This window comes from Sciurus carolinensis, chromosome 10 (genome assembly GCF_902686445.1).
Source record: "Sciurus carolinensis chromosome 10, mSciCar1.2, whole genome shotgun sequence".
Lineage (NCBI taxonomy): Eukaryota > Metazoa > Chordata > Mammalia > Rodentia > Sciuridae > Sciurus > Sciurus carolinensis.
In genome coordinates this window covers 30,251,543-30,267,656 of record NC_062222.1, presented here as the reverse complement: position 1 = coordinate 30,267,656, position 16,114 = coordinate 30,251,543, and the positions used below count along the sequence as shown (strand labels likewise).

General features: G+C 37.0%; 1 protein-coding gene across 15 annotated transcripts in view; it reads right to left on the bottom strand.

Moving 5' to 3' along the window:
• Npy2r (neuropeptide Y receptor Y2) overlaps nt 1–16,114 on the bottom strand; it is a 322,146-nt gene that overhangs the window by 110,936 nt on the left and 195,096 nt on the right. Inside the window, exon 1 of one of the 15 annotated variants that reach the window (XM_047567568.1) lies at nt 7,141–7,214. The exons of the other annotated variants lie outside the window; for them this stretch is intronic. The gene's annotated coding sequence lies outside the window, so the exon portion shown is untranslated. Of the gene's footprint in view, nt 1–7,140; nt 7,215–16,114 lie in introns of those variants that run through there. 15 annotated transcript variants of the gene reach the window in all.

Sequence of the window (16,114 nt, the reverse complement as noted above, 5' to 3'; positions counted from 1 at the left end):
ACCAAAGTGCTATGTCTGGACACACAGCAGACAGGACCAAACGAAATGCAGGCTACAGAACCCTAGGAGACATGCACAACTTTGCATAAACAACTTTGTATAGAGCGTGTAAGACAAAAGTGGCTTTGATGGCAGTTCACTAATGATGTCTACTCTTCTGCAATGATATGGTCCAAGAAATAACTTCACTGCCTATTTGATCTACCACATAAAATCGTTATAGTTTTAGAAATATGGAAAGCACTGATTGAACCAAATCAAAACAGAAGAAAAGAAAAACAAGACCAGATCTCTCATTGTAAGGAAATGAATCAAGTCAATAGTTCATAATAATAACTACTATTGTTAGATATTTAATATGTGACCACCGTGGTACTGAGTGCTTGAGAAAGTTATGTGTCATTTACAAGCCAAGAAAATAGATGACAGTTGTAAATAGATATATAGATTAAATACACATCCAAATCCATCCCACCAGTAAGAGGCAGACTTGGGACACAACTCTATAACGTAAGAGGCATTTCCCATGTGCTTTGCTGCTTCTCCAAGGTCACAAGCCTTTATACTTAGAAAGAGAGAAAGTTTATAGGTGCCTAGTGATACAGAGAGTACACTAAAGTGAAAAGAATACAGAAGTATCTGTCAACTTTATGATTCATCTCTAAAAACAAAGACTTCCAGATCCAAAAAGAAGCTCAAGGTCAAAACTCCATGTTGCTCGCTAATAGGCCTTGAAGATTCAGTGGCTAAGAATGGACTGCTTCTATTAGATTTTTCAGTCCCTGAAAAACTAGTGATTTCCCGTTCTCATAATTCTTGCATAATAACAAAAATCATACACATTTCCCACAGGCTCAGTAGTCACTCTGACTCTCTCAAAGGAGCTGATGTCCACCAATTCACTGGATTTATCAAGGAGTCCCCTGTAAGGCTTTGGGGTTACGTAGCATACAAAGAAAAGGGAGGCAAGACAGATAGACTTATCTGGTGTATCATAATTCAGATGCAGCTAACATCCCATCTAAAACAATATGCATCCTCAAACTCCTTGCAGGTCAAACCAGTTTCAGTATGGCAACACACTTCCTGCAGTCATTTGTTCCATAAGCCTAGTTTAGGATAATCACATTTCAGTGCCACCAAGATGCAGGTAGTTTATGGCTCTAAGATGGAGCCACAGTTTTGGTGTCCGAGATTCATTCTGTTTGTTCATTAGTGAATGGTGAAGGACTAAATCTTCTAGTATACAATCTTTAAAAGAGGATCACAGCTAAGAAGAGTATTATTTCAAATTAATATCTACACTTAATAAAAATGTGATAATTTTCTAAAGATTATGAAATAATAATATTTTATACAAGACACCTTACTTGCAAATATTAAGCTAAAAAGATTCTGTAAGACTTCAATTTCCTTTGATGTCCAAGATCTGCCTCCTTCAAATGGCTCGTGACAGATCTGTTTCCTCTTCTCTCACTGCTCCAAAAGTTGTATCTCAGAGCTGAATAACATCCTCTCCTTGAGGATAGCACTGTTCTTCAGGTACGTGCATAGCACAGGACTCCAATTCCTTAAAAGGTCGTTCATTCGTGGTACTTGATTTCAATACCAGATGCAAGGCTGCAATTTCACAAGGAGTCCTGCAGACACGCCGTCTGATGTTCCAATTGGACCATACAGTTTCTGAGCATCTCCCCAAAGTCTGAGAAGTGTGCCCACTGTATTCCCACAGATCCCCTGTGACTCTGAGTCCTAGTGCCCATAATATCATTTCTCACACCAAGTGCACATCTATTCTCCTGTTACCAACTTCCAAACATTTCATGAATTTAGAAAAATCTTCTAATATTTAGGGTTAGAGTCAGAGTTAGGGAGAAGGTCATAGAAGGAGGTGCTATCATAGAATATGTAACAGTTTCGCAACCTAATTGGTCCCTACTCATTTTCTTCTCTCCCCCATAAGTGCCTAGATTATGTTCTGTCTGAACCCTTCATTCCTGACACACTTTCATAAACGGCACACTGGTAAGTGTAATAGAGCTCCCCTCCCACCCCACTCATCTGCCATATTTTCCTTCTTATTTTTTATTGTAAATTCAAGGTCTCCCCAACTCAACTTCAGTCAGGGATCTAAAAAATAATCAGTATTTGAGTCTCCCTCTTTTCTTGCCTTCCAACAACATGAACAAAAAAGTGTAGAAGCAACAATCAAGTGAGGTAAGGAAACAAGCAAACCATTGCCCTGAGATTTTGCAAATAAAACAAATTTTGTAGTTATTTGTCTGCTCAGGAGACTGAGGCAAGAGGATCCAGAGTTCAAAGACAGCCTCAGCAACTTAGCAAGGTGCTTAGCAACTCAGGGAGATCCTGTCTCTAAATAAAATACAAAAAATAAAAAATAAAACAGGACTAGGATGTGACTCAGTGGTTAAGTGCTCTGGAGCTCAATCCTTGGTACCTAAAAAATAAAATAAAATAAAATAAAATAAAATAAAATAAAATAAAATAAAATAAAATAAAATAAAATAAAATAAAATTTTCCTTTGCTCAGTTTTCATAATGTTTAAAACCCACAAACCTATCTCCATGTAAAATTATGACTAGATCAAAACAAAATTGCTATCATTAATTTTCCCTAATTAGTGGTTTCATGTGTAAAAAAATATTGTATTTAGGTAATTAGTAAAGTAAATAATTAGGATTTAATTGAATTGTTAGGCTGTTTCCAACTCTGGAAGTTTAAATCACTTAAGCATCTGTAATTTAACATTTGGCATGTAGATAATTAGGGCAATGTGAAAAGCTCACTCTTTATTAACGCTGTTTTTTTATTTTCATTTTTTATTTTTCAGATGAGCCAAAGGTATCCATGGGAACATATTGTATACTGCAGAACAGGAAAAAAAATACTTCCGGATCTGTCACTGCAATAGTAATATTGTAAATCTTGCCCCTGGAGCGTCATCTCAATGATGACACTGTTCGTGATTAACGTGGGCTCTTTCTTGGGAAGAAGCTCAAGAGTGTTTCATGGTATCTCTATTCAGGTTCTTCAGTACATGGTTTGAATGATTCACATTTTTCAATGGTTTTTCTATCACCCCTGAGGAAACTGGAATAAAATTAAGGAAACTTTAATCTCTGGGTAGTAAAGAGACATCCATGATCAACTTGTGACTTGAACCCCAGGTCTCTTATGTATGAGCCTCTATCATGCTAAGGTTGAGACATTTATATTTAAAACTAAGGTGTAATGATATGCAAAGAAAATTAAGTGGATCTCCATTTCTTGTTCTTCTAAAGTATCTTTGCTTGTATGTGTGTGTAGGGGTGATTATACACCCATGTTACACATATTTATTACTGTCATGAAAAGTCAAAAATTTAACCTGACTGATTAGAATCCAGGGCACTAGATAGATATTTTGATTTATTCTCAGAGAACTTGATTTTCAGAGAAACAAATTGTGTTTTATCTGAACAAACAAAATCTAATGTACTGTTCACAGATCACTAGTGTGGAGGAGAAGTCACCTGTTTTCCTCACTTCCAGGTCCCACGTGTGGCCTTCATGACCAGCAAGTGCAACAAACTCATCCTTTGAAAAAACATCCTTTTGGAATTAGTAAGGGAAAGTAAGATTTTTTTAAAAATTTATTTTTTTTTCTTTTTAGTTGGTGTTGGACCTTTATTTTTATTTATTTATATGCAGGGCTGAGAATCGACCCCACTGGCCTCACACATGCTGGGCAAGTGCTCTACCACTGAGCTACAACCCCAGCCCAGAAAGTAAGATTAATAATAGAAAAGTATGAAGATAAAAAGTATGGAAATAAAGATAGGATTGTTAATTAAAAAGTATGGATATAAAAATTATACCATGATATAATTATAGTGAATTGTAACAACTTGATAAATGCATGAACTTACCTATATTATACTCTTTTTCTAAATAGAAAATAATGATATACATTCTTTTTAAAAATTTTTTTTTACTTTTAGTTGTAGATGGACACAATACCTTTATTTATCTTTATGTGGTGATGTGGATCAAACCCAGTGCCTCATACGTGCAAGGCAAATGCTATACCACTGAGCCACAACTCCAGCCCAATATATGTTCTTATAAAAAACAGAAAGTACTAGGAATCAGAAAAATTTGGCTTCACTCTCAGTACCAAAAGGTAATCTTATCACTACAGACACTTTGGCATATTTCCTTTCAATCTTTTCTTTTTCAAAATATATGTTTACCTAGTCAAAATTATATTTATTACACAAAAATTTTAGCATAATTTTTGTTTAGTGTTAGTCCTCAAAACATCAGCTGAAAGCAGCTGTAATTGCTCTGTACAGCCCTGTTTAAATGAGGATGAACCCAAACTGGTTTCACCAGTGACTCTGGCTTTTAGTAGCAACAGGAACAGCACCTGTTTCTAAATCTTGGTCCTCCATGCTGGTTGCAAATAAGAGTCAACAATTACCCCCAGGACAACTGCAAAAACTCCAGTTTCACCCCAGAATAATCAGTGTATCTCGTCATCAATGTTTTTTTCATATTCTTCCCATTGATTCTAATACAGTCAGCATTGAGAATCTATGCTGTGAATTTTGAAGGCTTTAATTTTTTAGTTTGAAATACTCTAAAAGAATTTTGAAAACCAGTGTTCCCTTACCGATTTGAAATTTGAATGAGATCCTTTCATGTGCAACATGGATAGAACTGGAGATCATTATGTTAAGTGAAATAAGCCAGGCACGGCATCCACTTGATACACCACTCAGATGTGGAATCTAAAACAGTTGACGTCATGGAAGGTGAAGTAGAAAGGTGGTTACCAGAGGCAGAGAGAGTAGGCAGAAGAGGCATGGGAAAAGGTGGATCTGTGGGTACTAAGTCACAGTTATACAGGAGCAAGAGGTTCTTGTGTGCCACTACACAGTACAGTGTGGCTACAAGTAGCAATAATGCACTTTACATTTGAAAAAGCTAAAGAAAGCATTTTAAACTTTTTTTTTTTTGCAGTGCTGGGGATCGAACTCAGGGCCTTGTGCTTGCTCCACCAGCTGAGCTATATCTCCCTAGCCCTAGCATTTTAAACTTTTAACCACAAGATGTGATAAATGTTTGTAACCTGATTTAAACATTATACCATATATACATGTATCAAAGCATCATGTTACTCATTATCATGTATAACTTTTATGATTTTATGCATCATTAAGAACCAAATTTAATTTTTAAAACAGGAAAAGCAAAGAGAGGAAAAATAAAGAAAGAAACTTGACATTAAAAATTTTGTTATGAGTTTAAAAATGTATAGAAGATAATTTCTGGCATAATATAAGTATTGATATTTTTAATAAGTTTACTGTTACTCAAATGTATCTTGAAGAATCTAAAAGCACAGCAGTTTTATATTTTAAATCCTTTCATATAATCCATGAACAAGTATTTTTTAACATCTAGAAATTTTATGCCATTCCTTTTAATTTTTTCACATTGTATTTCTATTTCATTTATCCTGGATAATTTTATCTCAAGATAACACATTATTGTAGTTTCAAGTATTTTCTGGACCACCGTAACAACAAAAAATTGAATATAAGTTGAAATTGAAATTCAATTTTTCTCATTGCCATATGGATTAATAGATTTCTTCTGGATAGAGAAAATCCAAAGAAGCAGGTACTCAGCCTGGAGGAAGCATAGTTTTATATTTAGAAGACTACAGGAGAACATTTAAATGATATTTACACAACCTCATATTTCACTTGGCCAAAAACCAATTGTCATCCATCAGGAGACTCCTGACTCGGGAAAAATAAAATTAAACAGAGTAACTAACCACTATGATTAACGAGTGATATTTGCAAAAGTAATTGTGCCTATAAGCACCAATGGAGGGCAGACCTTGAAGGAACTCACAGAGTTTATTCTTTCTGTCAGAGATGAACCTATGAATTAGAGGAAAAACACTGGCAAAGATGAAGATACATAGCGAATTGGCAATAACCTTTGACGCTCAATAATGGCCACCTCTGACCAAAGGATTTCAAGTAGAGTTGAACAAAGCATTTCATCGTTTTAAACAGAGAGCACAGATTGTCGGTAATTTGAAAATAATACTGGTACCTAATTTTAAGAGTACTGCTGAGTGAATCTCCAATGCATGTCCTACTTAGCAATAACATAATCCTAGCAAACTATAAAGGCAGGACAGTACCAAATGGTACACAATGCTCCAAGCAATCGGCTTTGACCACATTCTGGATATTGTTTACCTATTCTTAAGGTGAACTGAGGCTTTCTTGTCCAGAGAACTAAGTTATGATTCTAAATGTTCCAATATTAGTCAATATGCTTGATTTTGTTTTCTAGATCGGGGGTAAGATGGAGGTAACAAGATTCAATTATCTCTCTAATGACGGGGCTTATATTTCACTAGTATTATGATTCCATAACATGGAAACTTATCCAATTGCTAACTCCTTTGTCTTTTTCCTTTCAAGTCTTCAGGAGGACTGGAGAGAACCACTGGAATTCTAAAACTATTATGAAGAAAACTCTGAGAAATTCTTGAAATTTCAAGGTCTGCAGTATTATCATTTAGACTTAATAGCAAGACCCAAAATCGAGACCCAAAAGTTTTCACCTCCTGATTTAATAACATGTTTTCCCATGTGGTTTGGAATTTTCTTCCAACCTCAGAGTCTACTTTTTACAAAGTAATGACATTAACTCCTTCAAGGGATTCATATGGTATCTCCAGCTTCATCACCAACAGGTTCAAGCTTCATTTTCAGAAAAACATGTAAGCAGTCCCTGCATAGTCTGAAGCCAGAAAATTGGGTCCTCAGGAAAAAAAACATCAGAGAATTCTTCCCTGAGCCATGATGGAAAGCACATTATCATGCACTGATAACCAAAAGGCAGTGACTCTCCAAGATATTAATCCTAAGAGTCATACTTCTCAATTATAAGGATAGAAACCATTTTCCCCAGACCAAAGAATGTCCATTCCATTGGTAATAAAGAGAGGATTATGAGGAAGCATGAAGAAATGACAGTTGGAGAGGGCAGTCAGTATCCTCCCAAGACCCTATGATCAAACTGATTACTGCAAACAGACTACTTACCCCCAGGACAAAAGCACAAGATGACTTTTCTGATTTCCTAATTTTTTTTTCTTTGTTCACTTCTAATCTTGCTCATTACAATACTTTGGCATACTCTATTAACAGAATAAAGGTTTTCAACATATTCTCCATTATCTTCATTCTGTTACCATTAACCCCCTTCCCCACCAAGTCACCTTTTGCTTCTAATGAAAAATAAACTCTTGGGTTTTTTCCCCTTAGCTACTATTCTGAATTTAATTCATGGCTAGATCTGTCATATTCCAACTGACGATACTGACCCCAAAAAATGTACTAGTGATTTTCTTTCAAAACTTCACAAGGTAGATTTTGTATTATAGATTCCTTCAGGTTCTCAAAATTCTATTACACCATGAATTTCAAACTTCCTTCTTATAAAAAAATGAACTTTGCCTGCACATCAACAAACCGCTTCTTCTCAGGTCATCAAAACCTATCAGCAAAAGCTAGCACACTAGTAATGAAAGTTAATGTTCTCTTCAGAGACCCTCTAACCAAGAAAAATAAAACCTTTCTACCTAAAGGAACAACTATTGGCCACAACTGCTGAGATAAACACTATATTTTTTTTTTTTTTTTTTTTTTTTTACTGGGGATCGAACTCAGGGCCTTATGCTTCCAAGGTAAGCACTCTACCAGCTGAGCTATCTCCCCAGCCCAGTAAACACTGTATATGGAGGTATATGTAGAATCTATGTCCTTTATTGCTTTGTGTGTGTGTGTATACTGGGGATCAGACCCAGGGACTCATGCATACTAAGAATGCACTCTACCACTGAGCTATATGCCCCAGGCAAGCCCCAGTGGTGTCCTTTTAAGATACTCCTTATGAGGATGGTTTCTGCTCTAGAAGTTCCACAAACTGGGTTAAATGCATTACCCTGTATTGGTGTGAACAATCACATAGCTTTGATTTCCACTTAGCTAGCCAAGGGAAAATATATACTCTAGCTAACACTTCTGATTACCGCAAACATAGACTACTTACCCCCAAGACAACAGCACAAGATGAATTTTTGTCAAATAGTCTGTGACTGGGGAGACAAAATCATCGTGGATTTTTAGAAGCACTCGATTTCCTGCTAAAATGGGCAAGAGAACACATGCATGCATGCGCACACACACACACAACTTGGGGCCATTTCTCACACTTGAAGCTTTAAAATGTGATAATTTACATGCATTATTCTAATAGCTCCCTCGTACCTTTTTTGTCTCTAAAACAGTTTTCAAAATTGAACCAAAAACAATTTGTGAGACTTTCAGAGAAGTGAGGGAAGGTTAGAAAGTAACTTCCTTAACCTACCTACCCCAAAGAATTGTGATCTTCTGGACTAGAAAAAAGCATGGTGTTTTTATTAGCATTCGTTTTGTCTTCCTAAATTTTCAAAAACCTTTTCTCGGACTGTGAATGACCCAAAGGAAATAGTTTGAGAATTTCAAAAGGAAGAGAGAGCAGATGTGATTGGGGCCCTCTTAGGACTCGCAGCTGCTGCAGTGTCACTGCAAGGCTCAGACCTGACGTCTTCTCTGGAAGATGCTGCTGCCTCTATCTCTGAGTTTACAATTCCCAAGTAGATAACAGAGAGAGGTTGTAAAAGTCCAGCACCCTTACCTGAAGGCAAGATAAAATTTGTGGTGCAATTTATAGGCGAATGCTTCAAAGAGGGTCAGACCAAGATAGGACTTCCCCTGGAAATGCTTCCCGGCTGGATTTCTTCCCTTTCCCTCACCTTTCTCCCTGTCTCCTGGGATCAGTCTCTTAACAAATCCTTTGTACATAATTCCTCTTATTGGGTTTTTCTTCTAGTGAACCTGACCCAATCATTCTCAGGGCGAACACATGTGCAACTTAGTCCTTGTTCTTTCGGATTAAGCTACCATTCTCACGTCACAGCTCTTCCGCCCGCTCTCACCAGGATCCACCCATCCATCCGCGTCCATTCACTGTGCAATGTGTTTCACACCTGCTCTGAGCTAGGTTCCTGGTGACCTCAGGGGATGCATTAGGGACCAAGATAGAGGTACTTCTGTCTATGTAGTGACATTCTAGTGAGAAGCACTGTATCATGGTTTGGATATGAGGTGTCCCACAAAAGCTCACTTGTGAGATGATGCAAGAAGGTTTGGAGGAGACATAATTGGGTTATAGCCTTAACCTAATCAGTCAATTAATCTCTGATGGGAACACTGAGTGGTAACTGGAGGAAGGTGGCGTGTGGCTGGAGGAAGTGGTTCATTGAGGGCGTGGCTATGGTGTATATATTTGGTATCTGGAGACTGGAGTCGTCCCCCTCCCCCTGCCCCCATCATCATATGAACCACTTTCCACTGCCACACTCTTCTGCCCTGATGCCATGATGTTCTTCCTCACCTTGAGCCCTGAGGAATGGACCCTGCTGTCCATGGACTGAGACCTCTGAAACTGTGAGTTCCAAACAAACTTCTCCTCCTCTGCAGTTGTTCTGATCAGGTTCTTAAGTCACAGCAGTGAAAAAGCTGACTAAAACACACTGATTTGCCTTTCACTTTTATTTATAGCCCTATATTCCCTTACTGGTAATGCAGTATCTATCTCATTTTAAGTCGGGCAGAGAACTGAAATAAAATCCTGGAGGTTTTATGGAAAGAGGATGAATCAGCAACGTTCAAACCTCTATGCCCATCTCTACTTTGCTTCTCTTTCTCTACCACCCAACCACTTCCTATTTTTCAAATATGTGCCATGTGCATGAGAAATTATTTTATCAGCTCTGAGAAGTGGTTAAAAACACTGAAGAGCTATTATTTCTTCCAGAGATTATCAAAGTTTTGATTTGTATTTGGGAATTACTAAGTTTTATCTATATGTCCAAATAGCCAAGTATTATAGTATCCATACTTATCAGAACATCCATATTCTGATCCTCACTAATAAACTTTTTATTTTTAAAATATTACCCTGTCATAAAGAAAATCTGTTGATCTTGCATATTTAATAATTATTTGATTTTTAACAGACAAAATAAACTCTTAATACTAAATCACCCTTTCGTGAAGTCCTTAGTAGTATTTGTTGTTCTGAAGGCAATGTCAAGGGTGGGAGGTGTAGCTCAGTGGTACAGTGCTTGCCTGGCATGCACAAGGCCCTGGGTTCAGTTCCCAGCACTGCAGAAACAAAACAATAATAAACTGTTATAATAACTCAGTCTTGAATCACAAAAATAGTTAATCTAAAGGTATAACATTGATGTGTTGATTTGAGTTTATGCTCAAAGAGAATAGTACAGGGTAGTGAGAATTTGCACTAAATTCCAAGTGCATGGTGTTGAATCCTGGGAATACCACTTGCTGTGGATTAATGGAACGCTACACCTAAATCTCTCCTTTACACAATGAGAGTAACAATAGCGTCTACCTCATAGGGATGCTTTGGTCCCTACAGTGCTTATAGGATTAAATGACTTCAATCAAAAAGTGCTTTGAAGAGTACTCTGTATGTAGTAATATCTGATACATGCTGGCTGATGTTGTTATTAATATTATTATCATTATAATAACTGTTTCTAATCACCTCTTCACAAGATGAAAAGATTAGAACATTTTGATTTGAACATTTGATATGATTTGAACATTTTGATAGTTTCCTCTGGGTTCTTTAAATAATTGAACAAAAAAAGAATATGACCCCAAACAATTCAAGATGATGCAGCTTACTCTTACTGATGTAATTACTACAAAAAAAGGGGAATGCAGAACAATTGATATACAGATTCAGGCACAAAATATTGCTTTCAAGAGGACAGTCTGCAAATGGTGAGTTTTCCATGACCCCTGGCTGGGTGTGCATGAATCCTTCCCATTCACTTCCAGTTTATTTGTTGGGCAAGGATATGTGATTAGTATGCTATAATAGACATCATGAAAGGCAACCAAATTTGTGTCATTACTTAAAGGACCTTGCCCTAAAGGACAGTCTCCTGGAATGAAGAAAGACCCACAGTGAAACCAGACTGGGCTGCAGCACTAGGACAAGAACAGAAGAGAGGTGATCTGGCGAGAGTTGCGCCACATCAGGTCCTATAACACAACCTCAGAGGCTCCACCTGAGTTTGCCAAAGGATTTGCATCATTGTCAGGTAAGGGAAAAGCTCATGTAAAACATGAAAGTATATTTGATATGAAAAAAATCTTCAAAGCTCTCTAGCTATCTAAGACATCTCCTTCCCCAGATGGACCTTGAGAATAGAGGTGAAGAAGCTAAGAAAATGGTTAAGAAACAGACCTTTCCTTCCCCACCTTATCCGAGAGGCTAAGCTGGGGGAAAAGAGAGATTTGAATCCAACCATAGATTGAAACTTCAATGTCCATCACATTTGTAACACCTGAATTGTGAGATCTGCATAAATAATGATGAGTGACTAAGAAACTATGGTTCTTACAAGATTATCTTTCAAAGACAAGAAAAGTAATGAACATAGGTTGTGGGGCATTCATTGGAACAAAGCAAAAATATTTCCTCATTCTATTAACTCTGAATGTAGCTAACCCCATAAGCCAGTTGTATCTGGAAAACATCTGGAATATAAATATGTTAGTTCCCTTCCTTTCTGATATTTTTCTTATGACCTATAGATTCTTCACAAAGGTCAGTCCCTTGGAATCTGCAGTGTTCACTCTGGGAAGTACGGGGAGTCACTATGAGATCTAAAAGAGGCTGGATTTAAATTTCTTTTTTCATTCACAGTCTTGGGTGCCTTTATTTCCCTACGTCCATTCTTTGTTTTTCTAATTGGCAGATAACATTGTACGCTTTTATCAGGTACCACATAATATGTTGAGTACACACACACTGTGGAATGGCTAAATCTAACTAGTAGCAATGCATTGCCTCACATGGTTATCATTTTTGTGGTGATACTACATAACTTCCATCCTCTTTACACTTCTCAAGAATGTGGTTCTCATCTTTAACTACAGTCACTTTGTATTATAATAGAGTATTTAAAATTCTTCCTATCTAACTGTATGTATTCTCTGACTCACATCTGCCCACTTTCTTCTCCCCAAACCACTCTGGTCTCCGCTAACCACCATTATATAACCTATTTCAATGAGACAAACTTTTGCAGATTCCACATGAGTGAGATCATGCAGGATTTGTCTTTTCATGCCTGGTTTACTTCACTTAACATAATGCCTTCCAGATATAATGTGGCTCCCACTGGAAGAATTTCATGCCTTTTCATAGCTGAATAGGATTCTTTTGTGCCTATGTATCACATTTTCTTTATCCACTCATGAATTGATGGACACTTTTGGTATTTTCATTTCTTGACTATTGTCAATAGTGCTGCAATAAATATGGGAGTACAGATGTCTCTTTGACATCATGATTTCATTTCCTTTCAATTTATACTGTGTAGTGGGATTGCTGTATCATATGGTAGTCTTATTTTTAAATTTTAAGGAGACTCCATACCATTTTCCATACAGACTATACTAGTTTTCTCAGCATCATTTATTGAAAGGATTTCCCCTTTCCCTAATGTATGCACCTTTGTCAAAAATCAGTTGGCTGTAAGTGCAAGGATTTAGTTCTGGACTCTGTTTCATGCCATTGGTCTGAGTGACTGTTTGTATTCTAGTGTCATGCTGTTTTGGTTACTGTATCCTTGTAGTACATTTTGAAGTCCACTAGTGTGATGTCCTCAGCTTTATTCTTTTCACTCAAATGCTTTGGGTATTTGGGGTCTTTTGTAGTTGCATACAAATTTTAGGATGTTTTTCTATTTCTGTGAAGAATGCCATTGTTATTTTGATAGAACCTGCATAGAATCTTCTGTTTGCATTCATTAGTATAAACATTTTAACAAGATTCTTCCAATTCTTGAACTTGAGCTATCTTTCCATTTATTTGTATCTTCTATAATTTCTTTCATTACTGATTTATAGATTTCATCTTAGAAATATTTCAGCTCCTTGATTAAATTATTTCTAATTTTTTTTTTCTGATGTACATTCTTATTGGGAAATCCCAAACACAGGGAAATAATACCAAGAGAAAACATGAAAAAAAGAGAGAACTGGATCTTACGTTGACCATATACTGACCTCTCACAATTAGGTCAAACATGTTTTAACATTGCTCAGACTTTACAAGTTTTTGATGAAGTCTAGAAAAAATTTGTCTTTAGCAGTTATCTCAAATTGAGACTTTGATTCCTAAAGATTTGCTATTACCTGTGATGTTTAAAATCATAAATATATGTGAATGATAAACAGTTTAAACTACTGCAATAAACTCTTGCTAATTTTGCCCAGTGGAGATAGAAAAAAAATTTAATATACAAAATCTTATTAATCTACAAAGCAAGTGGAATTTATTTAAAAAATACTACTTAAGGGAAGTGCTGTTTTGAATGTATAAAATACCCAACGAATTTATGAGTATCTTATGCAAATAGGCAAAAATAGCTCCGATGTGTTTGGTAAATTTATTTTTCACAAAATATGTTTGTTTTTAGCAGATTATTGTCCCAGTGTGATATTCACATCCAGTACAGCCTCCCTTCGCTTTCCTCCAAATTTGAAATCTATAGATTGAAGGTACAGTCAAAAACATATGGGGTTTAGTCTCTCATTATTTTCTTCAGCATCAGGAGATGTGGAGCAAACTGAAAAGGGGGTGATGAACGCAAAGGTGACCAGTAGAATGAAGAAACTCATTGCACAGTTGAGGGGTGTCAGGGACTGGGCACTGGCCTGGAGCTTACGCCACCACTGTGATCCATGGCAGGTAATCACAAAGGGTCCAAGAGGACACAGTGAATGCTTTGCCAAGTGAGAAGAGTGCAAGCATAGGAGCTAATGTGGAAACCACTGGCAGCAAGCTTATTAACAGAAAGCAAGGTACCCAGATTTGACTTGAGGTTCAAGGCAAGAAGTCTAATCTTTGATGGCGCCTGAAAATGGCAAAGGAGGTGTTATGGTTTAGATATGAGGTGTCCCCCAAAAGCTCATGTACGAGACAATGCAAGAAAGTTTAGATGTGAAATGATTGGTTTATGAGAGCTTTAACCTAATCAGCATATTAATCCCCTGATGGAGATTAACTGAGTGGTGACTGTAGGCTGGTAGGGTGTGGCTAGAGGAAGTGGGTCATCGGGGTGGTGTGCCTTTGGTGCATACATTTTGTGAGCTGATCTGGTATGATGTTCCCAGCTGCCTTCCTCCACCACACACTTCTGCAATGATGTTCTGCCTCACCTCAAGCCCTGAGAAATGGAGCCAGTCATCTGTGGGTCAAGACCTCTGAACCTGTGAGCCCCATAATAAATTTTCCTCTTCTAAAACTGTTTAAGGTCTTTTGATCATAGCAGCAAAAAAGCTGACTAAAACAGCAGGTTCCTCAAATAGAGATTCAAATCCCAAAATGTTATCAGAACTAACACACAAAGTAAGGGCCAGACTTTCTAAGGGTTATCAGTCCCTGATCACAGAACTAGATAAATCCTTTCTGGCCAAGATCAGAAATGGGTCTAAGAGTTGTGGCCACTCCAAATCTGAAGGTGACCTCAAGTGAACTTTTTGTTAGAAAGAGAGAGAGGCAGAGAGCAGGAACTTAGTGGGATTGTGTGTGTATGTGTGTGTGTGTGTGTGTGTGTGTGTGTGTATGCTTTCAGATTCATTAGATCCTTGAGAGAACCATTCATCATTCTGACTCTGTTATTCCATTTCCAAGATGTGTTAACTTTTGTGTGCATTTCTTAAGGGGAAGTTAAGATGACTTAATGTGATTATAGATCTAGAATGCTTTGCATTTATTTTCTATTTTGGAAAGTCTTAAATTCAAAAGTTGGTTTAGACAAGGCTTAATTGAAAGAGTTTAAGTGCTACTGTCGAATGTGCTACACTTTGAAAATGTCACATTAAGTTTTACTGAATGGAAGAATCTTAATATTGTATATTTATACATACATAAATACAGAGACACACTCTTTGCTGTGGTCTTTCTCTATTTGTATATAAATGTACATCTGTTTAGTCTGCATATTCATAAATAAATGTCACAAACTTACTCTTTATGCAATAAGAAAAGCAACTAGTTTCTAGAGTTAAATAAACAGAAAGAATTGTTTACTTTGTTGAAAACCCAGTGCAATCACTTCTTGAGCTTTTACAGGAAAGAGGCTAGACTTCAATAGCAATTTTTCTACACAGTTTATTAAGGTAGAAGATAAAATATTTCCTCCAATCCAAAAGAAAAATTGAAAGTGAAAAAAAATAAACTCTTAAAAAGCTGCCTGTGATCCTTAATGGACCATAATAAGTATTTCCATCCTCTGGGGGGGAAAAAAAAGTAATTTCCACAGCATGGAAAATGGAAACAGACTCATTTCATTGCAGTTCCTCTTCCCTTTTGACATGTCTTCTCGTGGGACTTAGACATCCACTCCATTCTCCCCTGGTGCACCTGCTCATTTCCATCATGCTCTGTAGCACTCAGATGGAACTCCCATTATTACAAACTACTGGGTGTTCAATTAACCTTTGACTTTTCTTTCATTCATTCTCTCTGGTCATATCCAATCATTTTTACCATTTTTCTTTCTTCACATCTAGTTCTTAACTTGAAGAGCTTCATTTTATTATTCTTTTCCCATCTACCTCAAAACTACACATGATCGATATACATCATGAGGATTCAACTTCAGATATTAAATGGAACCTCTCGCTGCTTCTCCCTTGCTTGGTCCCTCTGCCTCTCTGTTTTTGTCCTCTACTCTTGGTCATCCCCCTCCCTCTCACTCTGGTCATATAGAAAAGTGTCTCTTGGGCCATCCCGTTAAATCAGAAGCTATGGAGGTGTGTGTCCTTTCCTCTGAGCAGGCTTTCAATTCTGCCAGGTAGTTCAGTCTTTTTCAACAACTTATGGAGTTCAATTTGCATTGCCTAGACATTTTTCCCAGAG